We start from the raw sequence: 22,471 nt of genomic DNA, 5'->3' as shown, positions 1-22,471 counted from the left end.
TTTTCTCTTGTCAAACCATGAAAGGTAAAATGTAAAATGGAAGTGAAAGAAAAAAATAGAAAGATAAAAGTGTTTACTCTTCTATTTTTAAAAAAAATGAAAAAGATGGTCCTGAGTATTTTTCCAGTTATCAAAAATGCAAAGATTAAAAATATCTTTCTTGCTACTATATTCTTCCAAAGAAATAATCACAAGTAATTTTTTTTGAAACAAAAATTGGGAAAAGGAAAGAAGTATTTCTAAAGAGATCCTATGCAGTACATTTATTTTGGTGATAAATTTTTATTAACTCCAACCTAAGTTAGGGTTTGGTAACCCTACTCAAGGATGAACACACAAAACAGTTTTATTCTGGTTGTGATTCAGTTCTATAAAACCCGTATTACAGTTTGGGAACCTGATTAGTTGGTTTTGCTTGATGAAGGATAGATCTCTTGAATATAACAGGGTGTAACAAAAAAAAATAGAGATGGCGGTGATAGACCATCTTTCGTATTAATCTTGTTCAGTGATTGACAAGTTGAGAGTTGCATAATATGATGCACTTCTGAATTTATCAGTGCTCGTAATTGGAGATATTTTCTTGATATCATTTGTGACATAGGGGTTGGTGCTCCTTGAAGTTTGAGACTTCTAAATACAGTGTAAGGAGTGGGTGCTTCTTGAGATAATAAAATATTCTTTTATCGAGTGGTTTTTCTACCCCAAGAGGGTTTTCCACTCATGAAAATCTGTGTTGTGTGCTAATCCACTTTATGTGTTCCATTAGATGAATGCTCTGATACATTTATTTATGCTTCATTGTTGTTCTACAAAATTTTAATTCTTTATGCTGGTCACTTTGTTTTTTAATTAATTCTACCAGTCATAATTTGATGCTTTGACAAGTTCAATAAGAAGCATATCAAGATTACTCAATTATATATATTGTTTAATCAGAAATGCATGCTTCGATACAAGTTAGGGTGTCATATGTGTGTTAAAAGAGTTTTCCAAAGTAAGAAAAAATTAAAGAGAGTTAAATTGATTATTGACTCTGATTCACCCCCCCTCACAGAGTCAATCCACTTCCAACACCATGTTCATGTGATTATTTGTCTTATGATTATGTGATTATGTGTTGCAAATCCGCCACATACCGTGCAGTGTTAAAAATAGGTATTGAGAGGTTGTTTCCATTGTTTCTTTTTTTTGGGGTGGGGGGGGGAATATATAAATAACACTTTGAACTGTGACACCAACGAAAGATTATAAATAGTTAAATGTTTAAACTAGACAAAGACTTACATCAAGTATTGTTTTGAGGAAACGCCTGCTTTCTTCTCAGATGCTTGCCTTTTGCTGTGAACGACTCATTGGCCCTTTAATCTTTACTCTCTCTACTTTCTGCTTTTGTTGTCCTTAGGCTTCAGTCCCACTATAACAAAATCATTGCTTGCATTCTGTGCAATGGATTTTATTAAGATGGTAGAATTGGGTATTGTATTTGCACTGCTTATGATTCATAATGCAATTGCTGCTCCTGAATCTGATCTTATAGAGAAGTTACCAGGCCAAAGAGAGGTTGTTCACTTCAAGCAGTACAGTGGGTACATTACCACTAATGAAGAGCATGGTAGAGCTTTATATTATTACTTTGTAGAGGCCCAGAACAATGCTACATCTAGGCCCCTGGCCTTGTGTCTCAATGGAGGTAAATAATCCATTCCATCTTCAATGATTAACTTTACCTGTCAATTTAATAAATTTTACTATCATAATCTCTCCCAATTTACTCTTTCTTTTATGAAACATACATTTGATTTTTCACAGTAAAATCATCTTGTATGTGAAATGTTCTGCTTGCCCAATTGGTCTGGGATTGAAATTCTTGTTAGGTATACTCATTTATGACTGTACTAGTTTCACTACCTTATTGATCAATCATTGCAGGGCCTGGACGCTCATCACTTGGAATAGGAGCATTGATGGAGAATGGCCCTTTCAAATTCAATGGCAAGGTTTGGGAACAAAACAAGTTTTCTTGGAATACAGGTACAGATTTGTCAACATTCATATGTGTATGCTTAATCCCTCTATCTTTACACCACTCAAATCATGGGCTCCTCAGTGATATGTCAAATTGTTTATGGCAGAGGCAAACATGCTTTATGTAGAGAGTCCAATTGGAGTGGGATTTTCTTATTCAAATACAACTTCAGACTATCATTTGTTTAATGATTCTTTGACTGGTACTTCATCTCTTAACTTTTTTTCAGAAATAGAAACCAAGGAAAGGAGAACTTTGAGTCTCACACATAATTTCTTTATTTCATATAGAAGTTCAGGTTACAAGAAGTAATATAGAAAATATACAGCAGTAGTTTGAAAAGTTAGTTGTTGTACTTGAATTCATTCTCTTTAGTAATTTTGTAGAGAGGCAATCTACAATGGAAGTTAAAACTTGGTGGCGTTCAGTTAAGAGTTACAATGGCTGGACAATAAGTTGGTCTATTAATAGTTAAATTTGTGTGTGTTTATTTGTGCGTGTAAAAGAAATTAATGGCCGAGCAATATATATATCTCTGGCCTTTGGTTCCAAGCACTAAGATTCTCCCCTACTCTTCTTTTACCATAGGTCAGGGGAATGCCGAAGGTTAGAATCAAGACACAATGGATTCTTTTGTTCATTTTTTTTATATCCCACCCCTTCTATTTTGCAGGGGGAAATACATAGGAACAAATTTTAGAGCCGTTGAAGGTCATTTCTTTCCCCAAAACAACCTTTAGGTTAAGATTGAGTAGACCCATTTGAACAAGGTTCTTAAAGGTATGTCCAAATTTGTTTTTTCAACATGTATTTTATCATGCCATATCATACCTCCATAGTTTTTGTAGTACCTTATGGCCGCAAACAAAAAAGAGAGCATCAAATTCTTCATTATCAAACCAATTCCAAGCAAGAAATCATCACAATACATCATTTCAATCATCAAGCCCATCAATTCTAAATTCTTAGAAAATTTTCTATGGGAAAATTCACAAATATTTCATTACCTTAAGTTTTCATCCAGGCTATACCTTCATCTTCTTGGATCTCCTCTCATTCCGAAACAAAAATCTCACGAATAATATTTATGGTAGTCATAAATGTCCTCCATCTTTTAGCTGCACATTTGCTTCTTTAGAATAAAAAACTAGGTATTTCCATTGGTATCATAACTTAAAATACATGGAAATAATTACCTCTGTCCCACTCATAGGTAGGGGAAGAGCACCAATAGATAACATAGTTCCAATAACCGTCACTTTATTGTCATGTTGACCCCCCAATAGCTGTCATAGTGAAAACACCATTAATACATTTGTTTTGTACCAATAGCCGATCATTTTTTGTAATTAATTGGCCCATTTGTGCACCACTATTGGGACATTTGTCAACAAGTACTAGCGATTTTGAGTTGACGGTTACTGGAACATTTTTAGTTAGGTATCAGGCGACATTTTGAAATGTGTACTTTTTGACCTTTGTGCGCATAACTGATTCCACAATGTGCATCGTTACTACCTAGAAGCTAGATCAATAGCTATAAGCAGTTAAGTCGCATACGAAGACAACTAAAAAATAATAATCAAAATCCGATGTACCATTTAAGATCGGTGGGTGCGCGAAGTTAATTATGATGGCTACTAGTGCTCTTCCCCTATATCTCATAAACCTTAAGAAAATAAGAAAACTTTATAATAGTTCTAAAAGAACTCGGGTAGGTGATGGCTTACAATAGTCCTAAAATAACTTTTGAGATGATGTATTTATTCGTTATAGACCACTTTAATTTTATATTTTAGTAATTTTTCATGGTTTATATGCATTGGAAACCTCTGATATTATTGTTCTAAAAATCTTACATGCTGAACATGATTATGACAACCATATATCACATAGGAACTTACATTCTTTACAATCAACTACCTCAAAACTCCTTGGATAGTGTCTTAATACCTTGTAGACCACCTTCAATATCCATTTTATTAAAGTATCATATAATACCTTGTAGGTCACCTTCAATGTCTATTTAATCAAAGTATCATAGTTTATATTTGTAGAAACTTCTTCCTACTACTATTCTAGAGAGAGAAAAGGTTGATCACAACCACGACAATCATACAATTGAAGTGAAACCTCTTTTCCCAGTTGTCCACTCCATCTCTTGACTCCAAAATATCCTCTAAGGGTCCCAAAAAGGTCTCCACTCCTTATTTGTCATGGTAATCAAGGATTTATGTTTAAGAAAAACCCTACCAAAGTAGTCCGAAATAAGTTGGTCTTTTCAAACCCTTAAAAAACCTTAAATTTTTTGAAGGTTATCATAATTTTGGAGCCTAAATTTTATCATTAGATGAAAGTATGGTATCAAATAATGCTCATCATTGCCCTTTCTTCTCGAACTTATTGTTTTAAAAATGTTAAATAAGAGAGAACCCTCTATCTATTGTTGAGACAATCTTAATAGAAGCCATTATTAGAAGAATGGTATAAGCACCCTTCCAACATGAACCTTATTACATTCAAATGAATATCAAAATTTAATAAGACATGCATTAGTTAAAACACACAAAGCAAGAAGAGGCATACACCAATCTACATTACATAAGGAGGCTTTTATCCATTTTTGAACTTTTGCCATGATCGTTGATAAAAACTAATAATTTTCTCCTTTCTCTTATCATAATAATGTCACAAAATGATTTCAAAACATGGAAAATGGATGATATAAGATTTATTATATATTTGCTTCACATGTGTGGGATAGGAGTGAGGGAGATATCCACCTAAAATGTAAATAAAATCTATTTTCAAGGCTTAAAGCCCTCAAAGGGCCACCCAAAAGCTTTTGACATTTAAAAAGTACATGCATACGCTTGTGAAATGCAAATTGGTCGTTAGGCCATCCAAGTTAACTTGAAAGATAATGTAAAAAGTATAACATCAAAATTATAGTACTTAATGCACTATCAATGGCTTTGATTTGAAGATAGAGATCAAATGATCTAAATTTAAACTAAAGTTGTACAAAACTCAATCCTTCTATTTTTAGCTAGAAAATAATAGTGTCCAAATTATTTTTGATGTATTTAAAGGATTTTAAAGGTTTTCTATGGATATTTTAATATGTGAGAATGATTTGTGAAGACTCTAGGACCTCACTTAAGCTAGCTCAATTGAATTATAGCCAATATTTTTACTTAAATTAGTTCAATATGACTTGTATAACCAATTAAGCACAATCAACTCTATTTTCAAGTGATCCAAATAATGAGATATATCCTCAATCCAAACAATACCCTTCTAGTAAATAGAAATCCAAGACCATCAATTGAACTCAAATAATACCCATCATAACAAGTGAGTGTACTCACAACATAAGATTTGATTAAGGCCAATACCTTCCCAAAAAAAAACTAAAAAATGAAAGAAATTGGAGACCTACTCAAAAGATCAAGCTATATAGAGGGGGTCCACATTTTGCTGATACAAAGTATGATGTGTGTAAGAGAACATCACTAACTAGATTAGTTGACACTCTACCTAAAGAAATAGGTTCAATTGCTCTCTGACAAAGGATTTCAAGTGCTAAGGACAATGTATGTTTTGGTTAGTCCATAGTTCATAGACCCAACTCGATCTCTTGTGCAAAGAATTCCAAGTTCCAAAGGTACAGTCCAAGCCTAAGTAGCATTTCTAGGGCAGAATTCAAATATTTTGATATTATACATTTAGAGATCTTCCAAAGGCCAAGAAAATCATGGAAATAGTCATACATGTGGATAGTCTTTCATTATGGGTCTACTTTGTGACAAAGGATATCAGGTGCCGGGGGAAATGTATGTGTTGGTCAGTCCATAGTTCACAAACCCAACTCAATTGCCTCTATTTTGGAGAAGCTTTCAGAAGTTAATGAGAAACCTTTTTGGTTTGAGGCAAGATTGTTATTATTCTCTGCTCAAGAGTTGGTGATAGCCACACTAGTCATTGTAAACATAAAGACCACCTCAAATTCTGATATACCTATTGTGTTTTTGTGTTGTTGTTAGTTGGCAATTTTTTTGTTGTTTTTTGAGGTGTCATTGGTCAGTGTTATATTGCTAGTATAGTGAGTCATGTTTCAAGACGATCAATGTAATATTGATATATTTTCTGCTAAAGAGCTTCTATCAGCCTTGTTGAGAGTAGTGAGCATGTCCAGTTCTATGCTTTAATTACATATTGAAATTTATTTCTATTTATCTCTCTCTCTCTCTCTCTCTCTATATATATATATATACACCTATCTCTTTCTATATAAGATTTCCCTCTCTACATGATGAGGAGGTGTTAGACTGAATGGAAAACCTTGAACCAACCAGCCTCTAGGGTTCACTACTCAACCTAAACCCTACTATCAAAGGGTCCTACAAAACACCAAGTCAACCTATAGTTCCATGTCACTTACCAATACCTTATGAGATTCAAAGGATCCAATATATCCCCTTCTAAACAACAAGTACTCACAAATCTTGAGTGACTACACACACCTCTGCTTACATGAGTGGACTACTACTAGGATTAGGGGTTCGAAGGGCCCACTTGACCAATTCAAAACAACAACACTTGAAGGGGTGTTCTTACAAAATCTTGATACAAATGAAATATGATTCCATGGTCTATACTCTTTGTACCATCAACATTGACTCACTTGCTCATAGACAAACCTAATTGCAATTAAGCCTCCTTTTAGGGTAATCAGGTAATAACTTTTGATTCCCAAAGGATATAGACAAAAAAAATGTATTTCCAGATGCCCTTTTGGAACTTATCAACAATATCTCACTTTCAGGTTCCCAATCATTTTGCAGATATCCCAACCTATACTGCACCAACTGACCGATTAGGGCTATTAGGCCTACTTGACTGGACACTTTCTAAAATCTTGTATTATCCTCCTACTTGATGACTTTCCCTGACCATGGAATGTTATATCAACCTCCAAAACACTCTTCTACAACATTCAAACCCCTTCCATGTGCTCTACAACTCAATTCACATGTACTGTCCTCATTCAACCGGTCTGTCACATGATGATGCCAGACCTATGGATTCTTCATAAAACACATCAAAATGTTGGAGAAAAATTTGGGCAATAGATTATGACCTATCATATAGAGGCCTATCATATTCCACAGTTTCAAGATTCTTGACTGAGAATTGATAGGCCAAAGTCCATTACATTTGTCAAAACCTAGGGTTTTAAGGGTTTCAGACCACCCGGTAAAGTAATGCTTGCCAAACATAACATAGATCACTTAAAAAATTTAAACCAATTGAAAATGAAAGGTAAGTCACTATAGTTTTAGGATCTATATCATAATCATGCTTGTCAATCAACCTTCAATGCGGAATCAATAGAGAATCAAATGGTTCTCAGAATTTCCAACACTTTGATGCTTGTATTATGCTCCAAAAAAAACAACCTTACATATTTCGGTCTTTGGGACCTTTATAGGTTCTTACTCAATGACCGCAACCATCTCCAACTGATTTTCAAGTGAACTAACCATTGGAGTAAAAAACCAACCAAAAGTTGCAAAATTGTCATTACAACAAATGGACAACTTTTGCAACTTGTAACCAACTTAGACTCCAGACTACCTTATGACCCTAAAGACATCACATATGATTTAAATTCATCAAAAATGACTCAAATAACCCTTTGGTCACTTGGTCTCACAATTTAGACCATTGTGACCCTTATTAACCAAAATTGCTCTACAAGACCCTAAGTGACAATTTGGCCCTCACTTGGACAAAACTTGTCACACTCCAATTACACCGCCAATTACATCAATGACCCATGGGGTCTCATTAAATTCATATTAGACTAGTTTTCAACCAACATGACCTTGATCCATGCCTTCATAGGTGGTGCTCCTGCACCATACTCCCCGAGTGAAATTTATCTCAAGTCCTCTTAGAGACCAACTGCTGCAAATTACCACCCTACTTTTTGATGTCTTCCTCTAACATCCATGTAGCTTCTAAGTTGAGAAGTTCTTTCCATTTAACACAGTGCTCAAAATAGGTCTTGTATCTTGTCTTCTTGGTTTTCTTGCTATCCAAAATTCACTCCATCTTAGGTGGCTCCATAAATGGGAGGTGTTTCATCCATTCTTCATCTTCCAAAAAAATTTCACCTTCACTTTCTCCTGCAGTAGGAATCCTTTACAATGCTAGATCAAAAACATTGAGTATGGGTGAAATAGAAATATCATGAGGGAGCTCAATTTTATAAACATTAGGACCATATTTCTCTAAAATTTTACAAGGCCCAATCTTTCTCATCATCAACTTGCTATGGATTCCCTTTGGCAACCTATTTTTGTTAAGATGAACCATAACCATGTCACCTACTTGATACTGCACATCTCTCCTTCTCTGATCCACTCTTGCCTTAGTCTTTTGACTGTTCTGGTGTAGGGTATCCCTGACTTGTTGGTGAACCTCTTGCATAGCCTTTGAAAATTCATCAGCATGTCCACTCCTCTTGTCCAATCCCTGAACATCTCTCAATTCAAAAACTCCTCTTAGATGACTACTATACACAATCTCAAAAGGACTCAGACATGTACTCCTATTTGTGGAATCATTATAGGCATATTTTGCCTGAGGTATCACCACATCCCAACTACGTCCATGCTCTCTTGTCAAACATTTGAGTAGGTTTCCCAATGACCTATTCACAACCTCAGTTTGGCCATTAGTCTAAGGGTGATAGGCTGAACTAAAGGACAAATTTGTACCCAATCTTTTCCACAAGGTTATACAAAAATGTCCAACAAATTTGCAATCCCTATTAGACACAATAATCAAAGGCAACCCATGGATTTTGACAATCTATTTCAAGAACAATCCTGCAATATAGCCAACATCATTGGTGGTTTTACAAAGAATAAAGTGAGCCATCTTGTTGAACCTGTCTACCACAACAAACACATTGTCATGACTAGTCTTTGTCTTTGGTAATCCCATCACAAAGTCCATACTCAAACTTTCCCAAGGTCTTCTTGGTATAGACAAAGGTTGGTACAACCTTGCATTGGTTGAGAACCCCTTTGCTCTCTGACACACAGTACAACTCTCAAAAATATTTCTGATATCAGTTTGCATCCTTGGCTAAAAAGTAAAATCTTCTAGCTAGGTCGAAGGTCTTATTGATCCCAAAATGACCTCCTAAACCACCACTATGTTTCTCCTTCACTACATTATCCCTCATTGAACACTTAGGGATTGTCAGTATATATAATAAATTACTTAGGAAGCAAGTAATGCCTCCACTTTTTTAGAGCTTGTACCATGGCATACAACTCTAGATCATATGAGGAATACTTCCTCTTTGCTTCATTCAATTTTTCACTGAAAAAAGCCACCGATCTTCCATCTTGGCTCAATACTTCTCCTATTGCCAACCCACTTGCATCGCAATCAATGGTCAAGACCTTACTGAAATTAGACAATACTAGGACTAGGTACTTGGCAACTTTCTATTTCAAACACTCAAAACTCTGATCTGCTTCTTTGGTCCATACAAACTTCACCTTACCACCACCCTTGATGGTTTCTAACATAGGTGCACAAATATCACTGTAATTCCTAATGAATTTTCTATAAAATATTGCCAAACCATGAAAACTTCTTACCTCTTCTGCTATCTTAGGTGTAGGCCAATTCAAAATAGACTCTACCTTGGAAGAATCCATCTTCAAGTCACCCTTAGAGATGAGAAAGCCCAAGTAAACCAATTCCTACTTCATGAAGTCACACTTTTCTAAATTTATAATCATCTTCTGCTCTTGCAGCCACTTCAAGACTATCTCCAAGTGTTTCAAGTGCTCCTCCTTGCTCATATTGAACACCAATATGTCATCAAGGTAGACTACCACAAATTTCCCTATAAACTCCTGCAACACTTCATTCATTAAGCTCATAAAGGTGCTAGGGACATTTGAAAGACCAAAAGGCATCACAAGCCACTCATACAACCCTTCATTGGTTTTAAATGCAATCTTCCACTCATCCCCCTCTCTTATGCTTATCTGATGGTACCCACTCTTGAGGTCAATCTTGGATAAATAGGTAGCTCCCCCCAAATAATCTATTAGATCCTCTATCCTAGGAATAGGAAACCTATATCTGATGGTTATCCTATTGATGGCCCTAGAATCAATACAAAGCCTCCATTTCCCATCCTTCTTTGGGGCTAAGATAGTAGGTACTGCACATGGGCTAAGGCTCTTCCTCACCAACCCTTTGTCTAGTAGTTCTTGGACTTGTCTTGTTATCTCTTCATTCTATTGAGGGGTCATCTTATATGCAACCTTGTTAAGGAGTACTTCTCTTGGTATGAGGTCAATCTGATGGCTAATATCTCTGATAGCTGGTACAAAATCAGGTATTCCTTCTACAACCACTCCCTTGTACCTCTCAAGTAGTTCTCTTATCTCCTTTGGTCCTATCTCACTCACACCCTTCTTCCTTTCTTCCTTGGGCTTCATAATCAAAGCAAAGCCTACTCCACCTTCCTCCCTTAGTGTAACTAGGAATTCTTTTTCTCCCACCATCATCATAGTAGATCCTACCTGCTGTGGGTCCCCTTCTACCAACGACTGTATCTTATAAGTCACATCATCTTTTTAGAAAGAGTAAGAATTCTTTTCCCCATCATGTTGAGCCTTCCTATCATATTGCCATGGCTTGCCAAGAAACAAATGACAAGCATCCATAGGAAGGATATCACACAAAATCTTGTCTTTATACCCTCCAATACTGAATTCTACCCATGCCTATTCATTGATGAGTATGTCTTTCCCCTTGTTCAACCAATTGACTCTATATGGGTAACTATGGGGTATCCTCTCCATGTTAAACTTATTTATAGCTTTTAAAGATATAATGTTGTCAGTAGACCCTGAGTCTATTACAACTTTACAAACCTTACCTTGAATCTTATAATTGACTCTAAACAAAGCCCTTCTTTGGGATGGCTCAGTCTTCACTGGTTCCTTGAGCAGTGTCCTCTTTATCACCAGGTTCTCTCCCATTTACGATGTCAAATTCACTTCTAGAGATGTCACACTCCTTGCATCTTCTTGAATCAAAGTGGTTCTCCTCTCATTACCATGAGAAGTTGAGGCCTTCTCTGGACACTTATAAGCCAGGTGCCCCATCTGATTGCAGTTATAGCATCTCATATTGGAGAACTTGGATCCTCTACCTGACCCATTTGTCCCACCTCTTCCGTTAGGTCTTCTCCCTTGGTAGCCTCCTCTACTACTTGAATCCCCAACTTTCTCTCCTTGGCTAGACTCACCACTAGACCTTTGGTTATGACTTCTTCCTCCAAAATTTCCCCTACCTCTGAAACTTCTCCCTCCTTTACCTCTGTTACCTTTCTCACTCCTTCTCTTTTTCCCTTAGGGCCAATTGGAAGCACTTGTTCACTTTCTTCGGTGCCAAGATTCTAATCTCATCTTGGATGTTCATCCTTAGGGAATTCAAGTACCTGGCCACTTTCTCTGGTTCCTCTTCTTGTCTCTTTGATCTGAGACCGAGTTTATGAAACTCCTCCATATATGCATTCACATCAAGGTCTCTCTGTCTGAGGTTCTGCAACTTCTTATACATCTATACTTCATAATCAATGGGCATGAATTGTGCCTTGACTTTAGCCTTCATCCTTTCCCAGGGGGTTATCATACTCTTCCCCTCCTTAACTCTCTCCCCATGTACAAAGTTCTACCATGTAAGAGAAAACCCCTTCAACCTTGCCTTTAGCAACTTGACTCTCTTATCTTCAGGGATTTCCTCAATCCAGTCTATCACCTCTTCTGCTTCCATGCTTCCACTATATATAGGCATAGGCAACCCATCTATGGTGTCCCTATTGACTGACTTCAAGGCATCTACAAATTCCCTTTGATCTGCAGGTATCTCCTCTACTCACTTAGGTTCTTCCCCATCTTCTTTGTCCCATTCTTCATTAGTGTCACTTCCATCTTCCTTATCCTTACCCTTGGTCTTCTTCAGTTCTTCAAGCTTGGACTCAAGCATCTCTTTGATCAACTTCTTCACTGCATCTTGTGACATACTCTTAGGAGGTATTTTGCCAGCCTCTACTTCAACCTCTTCCTTAGACATACACTAAGACCACACCACCCAAGTTATCTTCAAAATCCTGCTTTGATACCAATATGATGAGGAGGTGTTAGACTGAAAGGAAAACCTTGAACCAACCAACCTCTAAGGTTCACTACTCAACCCAAACCCTACTATCAAAGGATTCTAGACAACACCAAGTCAGCCTATAGTTCTATGTAACTTACCAATACCTTAGGAGACTCAAAGGCTCCAATATTTCCCCTTCCAAACAACAAGCACTCACAAATCTTGAGTGACTACACACAAATCTACTTACATGAGTGGGCTAGTACTAGGATTAGGGGTTTGAAGGGCCCACTTGACCAACTCAACACAACAACCCTTGGAGGGGTTTTCTTACAACATCTTGATGCAAATGAAATAGGATTCCATGGTCTAGACTCTCTGTACCATCAACATTGACTCACTCGCTCATAGACAAACCTAATTGCAATTAGGCCTCCTTTTGGGGTAATCGGGAAATAACTTTTTATTCCCAAAAGATATAGACAAACAAATTGTATTTACAAACACCTTTTTGGAATTTCTCAACAATATCTCACTTTTAGGTTCCTAACCATTTTGCAGATATCCCAACCTATATTGCATCAACTGACCTATTAGGGCTATTAGGCCTACTTGACTAGACACTTTCCAAAATATTGTATGATCCTCCTACTTCATGAATTAGTCTGACCATGGAATGTTATATCAACCTCAAAAACACTCTTCTACAACATTCAAACCCCTTCCTTGTTCTCTACAACTCAATTCACACGTACTGTCCTCATTCAACTAGTCTATCACATGATGATGCCAGACCTATGGATTCTTCATCAAACACACCAAAATGTTGGAAAAAAATTTGGGCACTAGATTCTAACCTATCATATAGAGGCCTATCATATTCCACATTTTCAAGATTCTTGGCTGAGAATTGATAGGCCAAAGTCTATTACATTTGTCAAAACCTTGGGTTTTAAGGGTTTTAGACCACCCGGTAAAGTAATGCTTGCCAAATAGAACAGATATCACTTAAAAACTTCAAACCACTTGCAAAAGAAAGGTAAGTCACTATAGTCTTAGGATCTATATCATAATGATTCTTGCCAATCCACCTTCAATGCAGAATCAATAGAAAATCAGACGGTTCTCAGAATTTCCAGCACTTTGATGCTTGTATTATGCTCCAAAAAACAACAACCTTACATATTTCGGTCTTTGGGACATTTATAGGTTCTTACCCAATGACCACAACCATCTCCAACTTATTTTCAAGTGAACTAACTATTGGAGTACAAAACCAACCAAAAGTTGCAAAATTGTCATGACAACAAATGGATAACTTTTTCAACTTGTAACCAAATTAGACTCTAGACTACCTTAGGACCCTAAATACATCACATATGATTTAAATTCATCAAAAATGACTCAAATAACCCTTCTGTCACTTGGTCTCACAATTTAGACCATTGTGACCCTTATTGACCCAAATTGCTCTACAAGACCCCAAGTGACAATTTGACCATCACTTGGACAAAACTTGTCACACTCCAATTACACTAATTACATCAATGACCCATGGGGTCTCATTACATTCATCTTAGACTATTTGTCAACCAACATGACCTTGATCCATGCCTTCATAGATGGTGCTCCTGCACCACTACACTACTTGTATTTTTCTCCAAAACAAAAACAAAATAATGGCTTAATCATGAATATAAATATAAAAATCTAAATTTTCTAGTTGAAAACCTACTGAAGGAGGCATTGGTATAACGCATGATCAATAGATTTTATATTTATTTAACATCTATATGAAGTTGAAAAAAATAAAATGAAAAGTTTTAGATTTATCTTCAATAAAATATTTAAAATTAATGTTGTGAAATGCTCAATTCATATCATAATGGTTCCTTAAGAGTACATGCTTCTTTCCTTCACATATTCAATAAAAAATGAACATAAATGGATACAATTGTTAATACTCATTATACTAGAATTTAGAGTAAAAATCAATAACCAATATGAATGAACAAGTAGTTTTTTAAATATAGGTTAATATCTCTAATGTATTTTCTAGAATATGAGCACATAAATACGTAATTTCAAAAGAGAAACAAATTCGAGGAATGCATATTGTTCTACAACTTTGTGTTCACCTTAGATATAGGTGTGTGGTGAAAAGTTGATAATGGAAAACAACAATATTGAAAGACTAAAATAGATCCAACCACAAAACCCTAGCCTAACAATGAAAGCAATCCACCATACACAATGGAGATACCTAAGATCATGCAAATCAACAAAAACAAATCAAATACACCATTCACATGTCTAGTAGGGTTTCAATCTCCATCTCTTCCTATCTCCGTTGATCTTGCTTGATATATTTGCTCTTAGATTTTATGTGTGTACAAGAGCTTAATAAAGAATGCAAATGTGGTTGATAGAAGACTTAAGTCTATCATTAGTGATTAGGGTTGATAATGAAAGAGAGTATCCCCTTAAATAGAAGACACTATAGGAAATGGAGGGATAAGATTAAGAGGTGTAAAGATAACTGGTCGGCTAGGATTAAAGGGTAGGTAGAGGAAATAATTAAATGATAAAGGAGGTAGGTAAGAGAAGAATTAAGAGATGAGTGACATGTGTCATGGGTAGAAAAGACTAATGAATTAATTAAACGAATAAATATTTATTTAATTAATATTTAATGATGATTAATGAATTAATTAAATAAATAAAGATGTATTTAATTAATAGAAGACTTAGGATAAAATAATTAAATAAATAAAAATATTTATTTAATTAGAGAGGACAATTTTAGGTGTCTGCAATAGGTAATGGAGATTAAAGAAAATATGTATTCATCTAAATATTACTAAATATGAACTTGATTGATGAGGATGGAGAATCTACGGTGAAGGTTGCTTGAGATGAATTATTGTGGATCAAGGGGAAGATGGATGATCATTATTTATTGTTTCAAAACGGTTGGATGCGATTAAGTTATCTAAAAAAATAAAATAAAATAAATATTTGCAACCAAAAATAAGAAAGGAGATTAGTGAGGTATAAATCAAACTAATTATTTAAATATTGGATTCAATTTGAGGTGTATAGTGAACTAATTAAATAGTAAAAGTATTTACTTATATATGAAGTACAATATAGACTAATTAAAAAAAATTATTTATGAGATAAATTAAGATTAAATAATATAGTTAATTAGTTAATTAATTAATTAATGATATACTTAAAATTTATTAATTAATGATGAAAATATTAGTATGGAGGGGGACTAGCTTGGTTGTCATTAGTATTGAGGTGAATATTGATATGATGCTAGGAATATTTGAGTTGTCTACAAGAAGTTTTAGTTTTTTATATAAGGTTTTGCATGGGCGTGAAACCCTTAACATCAACCACCAAGATAGAAATAGCTACAAGAATTATTAGTTACAACTAATGGTAGTTCAAATTAGGTAAGGAATAAATTAGTATGCATTGAATTAGTGATAATTTATTTATTTTCTTTTCAATTAGTAAACCCTAACTTTTTAGGTGAATAAATTGTTAATCCATAGTATGATAAGATGATTCTATTTTTATATACCTCTGATTGTAAAAAGTAATTCATTTAAAGAAAAACAAGTTTTCATATATTTCTCTTGATTACTATCTATATTCCCTATTACTACTTTATAAACGGATATATTTTGAATACGAAAACTAATTGAGGGTTATATATGTTGCAGCACAAGATAAATTGGCATTCCTTTTGAATTGGTTTAAAAAATTTCCAGAATTCAGAGATGCAGACTTTTACTTAATAGGAGAGAGTTATGTAGGTATAAAGAATTAGAAGCATTATTTAATTTCATTTTTTTGAAGAAAGCTTGTATAATCGTACTAGTTAAACTAGTCAATATTTACTTTTAGAAATATAGATATTATTTAAATATAATTTTAGACACAATAATCATTCTCATAACTAAATTCATATTACAGGGCACTACATACCTCAATTGGCAACTCTTGTGCTCGATTACAATCACTCCTATCAACCTAAAGGGAATTATTGTATGTTTATATTTTTATCTTTGATTGAAATATATTATCTTTATATCATCATGTCATTAGAAAAAAAAATGTAGAATAATGTATCCTACATAAAAATATTAGAAAATGATACTTCTTTGAATATCATGCCACTACTTGTAATGCTTATAACACCCATAATTGAAATTTCAAATGGTTGCAGATGGGAAACCCCTATGTTGACATTGAGATTAGTATAAACAATGGTGAATTTCAATGGGCACATGGCTTAATTTCAGATGAAACTTATCATCTGACTCAAACTATCTGCAATACTTCAAGAAGATGGAAAGAGATGCTTGTTGACCAAAATACATCTGAAGCTTGTAATAATGTGTTTGACAAAGTGTTTGGAGAAAATGGAGATATTAATAATTATGATCTTACCTTGGGTAGATGTTTACGTGATGATGCATCTAAATCACAATTGTCCAAGCTTCAAGAAGAAGTAAGTCCATGAAACATTAAACAAGTATATAAAAATATATATTATTATGATGAGGGATAGATTATATCATAGTCTAATCAATATTTTTTTTTTGGTCCGACAGGTGTTGTCAAAGTTTATTATAAAGAATATGAAAGTTAAAAATGAAATTAACCTTTGTGTTGATGATGATATATTACAATACCTCAACACATATGAGGTGCAAAAGGCAATTCATTCAAGCATAAGTAATGATTCATACCCATGGGGCTTTTGTTCTAGGTATGTTCAAGATCTCTATATTTTATTCTTAATTATTATACTTTCTTTACTTAATGAATATTACCACCTTCATAGCCACAAACTCAAAATTAGATGTTAAGAGTTCCCAATATATTATTAAGAAATCACTTTAATTCTTTACACAAGTTATTATCTTTTTGGTTTGATTTTCTAATGATTAAAATTTTCCATGAAACCAACATATTTAGGTTAGAATAAAATATCATATATTAAACTCTAATTTAGTTATTTTTTTAATATAATTTTTCTCATTTTTTTTAGTCTTATTTAATTCAGTTCAAGAAAAAATAGCTTAAAATTTATTATATAATTGAATTCAAACAAGAGGAGTGACATCATAAATATCACATAAGTACAATCAAGATATATTTTTAGATTTTGTATTAGTACTATCCACTAGAAAATGTGGTACATAACGATATCTTGTAGAACTTTTTTATTTAGATACATTTGATTGTAGTTTCTCATTGTTGTAACATAGTCTAGAGGGAATTGATTCATAATTCAACATTTTTGTAGGCTTTTGACTTATGATAAAAGGAATCTGGGAATAAACATTATACTGATTCTAGCTAGACTTCTAAATTCTGCTCTACCAATTATGCTTTTTAGGTAATGCTTTCTTATCAACACAATTAACATATGTTTATTGTTATTGCTAATTCTCACTTCAATAATTTTATGTGATTAATTATCAAATGAAATCCATAGTGGCGATCAAGATTCAGTTGTCCCATTTACTGCGACAAGAACAATTGCTAATATTCTAGCCAAGAAATCAAAATTGTGTACAATCAACACATATGGTACATGGTATGACAATCAATAGGTGAGTGCTAATTTTTATTTTTAATTAAAGAGCTAGTTATATATACATAAACACATTAAAATATATGTTGATTATATCGTAAAAAATTAATTAGGTGGCAGGATGGACTCAATCATATGGACACGTAGTGGATGGCAAGAATCAAACCATTCTAACATTTGCATCAGCGAGAGGTGCATCGCATGAGGTGCCATACACTTCTCCATCCGAAGCACTGACATTGTTCAAGACTTTCATTAAAGGAATATCCTTGCCTATTAGTTGACCTTCACTTTTTAATAAGGCACCACTAGCTCAAACATGAGAATATGTTTACTTTAAATCTTTTAAAATTAGTACATTGATCAAATCTAATTATTTTTCTAATCCAACACTGATTGTCAAATAACTAAATTGACATGATGTTTTGTAAAGTTTTTAGTACATATAAGCTTTAATGTCCATTTTTCTAAGATGAATCCAAATTCAAAAGATTCTAAAGGAAATATTTATTAATTATACTTTTAATATTTTATTACAATATTTTTAATATAGCTTCAAAGATTCTATCTAAATTTTTTACTTGATCATCTTGTTTATTTTGTTTATACATAAATTGCATGCTTGTATACAATATCATCTAGATATTTTTTAGCTACCTTAAGACTATGTTGAAAAAAGATAGTGCAATGATATTATAATACAACCTAGTAGGCCACATAATCTATCTTATTTATCTTATATAAGATAGGAAGCCTACAAAGCAGTTCTAATTTTTTTTAAAAATCATCCTATATAATGTATAGGAATATGTGCATTCCCTACCTCCCTTAAAATTTATTTTAATGCCTTTTTAAGAGTCTACATGTGGCTTCAGGCTTTAATGTGAAAGTCTTGCATGTTATATATTTATAAAGAAAAATGAATAGTTTCTTAAACTAATATATAGTTGATTAATTTGAGTTTAAAAAAAATAAAATTAATTAAAATAACAAAGTTAGGTAAATACCTTAATAACAAATGTTAATTTTAAATTTAATGTAAGAGAATAAAACACTTAGTTGGAGGAAAATGGTTCAAGAGTAAATTTTAGGTAAGGTAGAATTTCATTCATCTGGGTGTATAAAGTGAATGTTTAATGTCTATAAGTCAATTTAGAATTAGAAAATTTTACAACTTTATTGATGTTTTAATTCTTTCTCTAAAAGATAAATGTAACTTGGTATGGAAATGTGGCCTAGCATGCCAAGTGATCTATAACTTATAGGATTGAACTAATGATAGATGGATGTAACATGTTTTCATTGTGATCTTTACTCTTATCTAATTATTAAAGATTAAGTCTTTTGTAAAATTGCTATCTTTCTAGTTATAAGTTATTTCAAGTTGACTTCCTTAGTTAGATTAACTTTATGGTCATGGATGAATGATCCAATAGGATTTATAAAAATTGGTTCTTGTATTAATCCCCCAACCATTCCAATGGATTTTGATGCTAACACATCTAAGATATGCAATACACTAAAGGATGTCCAAAATACTCATGAAAATATAAGGATGATTCATCTACATTAAGTATATGCCGCACATACTCTAATAATAACATATAATAATATACACAAAATTAAAATTTGTTATTAAAAAGCATGTGGTGCTCCCTATCATGACTTTAGCAAGGTCCAACATAGCTCCAAGCCAAATGAAAAATTCTAATACACACCATTTTATTGGTAGAAGAATAATGTTTTAGACATTGGATAATGTTGTGAACATGGAAACATAAGTCGAACCATTTTGGCTCACACTATGCCAATTGCATTGACCAACACAATGAGAGCTCATCTCCAAATGGCTCAAAATTGCCACTATTGAGATATGAGTCATGAATCAAAATATTCTACCTTGTTGTCAAAATTCTTCTTCTTACCTAATGAATAATAACTCCACGATATGCCATATATATGTGTATATATTTATTAAGAAAAGGATATAAACATACAATATATATTAGAAAATGATATTCACATGTTTTTCTCAATATTAATCCACAAACAATATAAATAAATAAATAATATTATGTTTACTCATTTATCTCTATAAATAATTTGTATCTTCATTACTTTATCTCACAAAGCTTCTACACACATATAATTTCATTTACATTTTCATCAAGGGAGTTATCCATAATGATTCAACTTGGGCTCCAAATGAGTGAAGTTAAATCGGATAATCTCACTTGTCATAATTACTGAAATTATCTTATTTGAGCCTTAGTGTGAAATATAAGAAACATAAAACTACCTCCCAATTTGTTTAAAATATGTTAAAAGTGTGGGTGGGTAAGATATAGTATGTCAACTAATCAAAGATGAAAAATGAAAGATTCTTCAAGAAATATAGTCCTTTCTTTTCAATAGATTCATAAAAGTTCTTGAATGAGTAGAATAGTGTGAAATATAAGAAACATAAAACTACCTCCCAATTTTTTAAAAATATGTTAAAAATGTGGGTGGGTAAGATATAGTATGTCAACTAATCAAAGATGAAAAATGAAAGATTCTTCAAGAAATATAGTCTTTTCTTTTCAATAGATTCATAAAAGTTCTTGAAGGAGTAGTTATATTAAATTCACCATCAATTAAATATTTTGGTGGTCAATTCAACCATATGTTTGTTGAACACACCCTAATACCGAGGGGGTGGGGTGGGGGGGCGGGGGCGAATAAGTATTGAATAAAACTTAAGCTTTTAGCACTATTCAAATTCCAAAACCTTAATTTGATCAATGACAAAGAAATTAACACCAATATACAAGAGAGCACCAGATTTATGTGGAAAACCAAAGAAGGAAAAAAAAAAACATGGCGAGAGCTATCTCATAATATATGAACAAGCATTGAATTTGTTTTAAGGATCATTACCTAAGGAAGAAAACCACTCTCGGAAGAACTTGTTGTTGAGGTTCACTAGCTTAGGACAAGATACAAGATATAAGGACTTCCTAAAGAGATTCATTATCTCAGAGTAGGATACAAGAAAATATGAACTCTAATCAATAATCCTTCAACATCACTACATCCAACAATCTCTTGAGAATGTAGATACTCTTGAATCACTATCTCAAGAAACCATTTTACAATTCAGCTCTAATTCTTTCACTACACACTCTAACTGCTTCACATTTGCATCTCTCTTAATCCATCCTTACTCTTTTTATCTTGCATTTTATTTTATCTTCTATATATATCATCTGCATCATCTCAAAACTCAAATTAGGTTGGCTAAAGCAAAAACAATCAATAACCCCAACAAGTCATCCTTAAAATATAATTACGGTGAAAGCAGTCCAATACAAGAGATGATTACAACATTCTAAGCAGCCCCAAACATCAACCACACTAGTGCACATCATCAAATTTTAGAAATGTGGTAATGCATAGATTAAAAGTATAACACATAGCTAGTCAACCCCAAAATGCAATTTTTAGATGAGTGCACATGATGTGGATCTCATCAAGACATATCAAGGTGCAGGGAGAACTCAACACAACCTCCAATGCTAGATAAAACCCCCAAAGGCATAGTGAAAGTAAGAGAATAATCCCTATTAGCTAGACAACCACAAATTACCTAGAAAACTAAGTTTAGACACAATGCAACACCACAAAGACCAAAAACCAAAAACCAACAATCTCCCGAAGAGATCATTAACTAAAAATCAAAATACAGATGCAGAGAGTAACAATCTCTCCCCAAAGGATAATGCATTTTGCCATAGATATCTCTCCCTCTTTGTCATCAAATGCCAAAGAAACACAAATACTAGAGTACAACCAGTTCGTAGAACTAATTACAAATACCAATTGTTATAACCAACTACTCCCCATGAGAAGTAGCTCTCCTCCATCAAAGCCAAAAAGAGGTATCTCTATTAATTTATTCCGGTCTGATGTCAATCTCCAACTGTCTAAGTCTCTACCGGTGAGGGTATTACCCCAAGCTGCTCTCTGAGATATTCAAAAGTTTCCTTAGGTAAAGGCTTTGTAAAGATATCTGCAATCTGCTCTTTAGTATTCACATAAACCAATTTCACTTCTTTTGCTTCAACATTCTCTTTTAGAAAATTGTATTTGATAGAAACATGTTTAGTTTTAGAGTGAAATACAGGATTCTTAGATATATCAATTGCTGCTGAATTATCACAATAAATGATTATAGGCTCTTTGCATTTTGCCTTTATGTCCTTCAACATTCTCTTAATCCATAATACATGAGTACAATTAGTTGTTGCTGCAACATATTCTGATTCTGCTGTTGATAGTGATGTACAACTCTGTTTCTTTCTCAACCATGAAATAAGTCTGCTACCAAGAAAGAATGCTTCACCGATGGTGCTCTTTCTATCATCTACATCTCCTTCCCAATTAGCATATGTGTATGCACATAAATCAAAATTCTCATCTTTAGGATACCATAAGCCAAGATTTGTTGTGCCTTGTAGATACCGAAAAATTCTTTTCACTTCTGATTCATGATTTTCTTTAGGATTACTCTGAAATCTTGAAACAATACATACAGCATTCATAATATCAGGTCTTATTTGTGTCAAATACAG

General features: G+C 33.5%; 1 pseudogene; it reads left to right on the top strand.

Annotated features, from left to right (window-relative positions):
* The first annotated feature begins 1,464 nt into the window (after nucleotides 1-1,464).
* On the top strand, nucleotides 1,465-16,778 carry LOC131074203 (serine carboxypeptidase-like 45; annotated as a pseudogene).
* The last annotated feature ends 5,693 nt before the right edge of the window (nucleotides 16,779-22,471 follow it).

Source organism: Cryptomeria japonica, chromosome 8, assembly GCF_030272615.1.
Source record: "Cryptomeria japonica chromosome 8, Sugi_1.0, whole genome shotgun sequence".
Taxonomy (NCBI): domain Eukaryota; kingdom Viridiplantae; phylum Streptophyta; class Pinopsida; order Cupressales; family Cupressaceae; genus Cryptomeria; species Cryptomeria japonica.
Note: the sequence above shows the minus strand (reverse complement) of the source record. Positions and strands in the feature narration are given on the sequence as shown.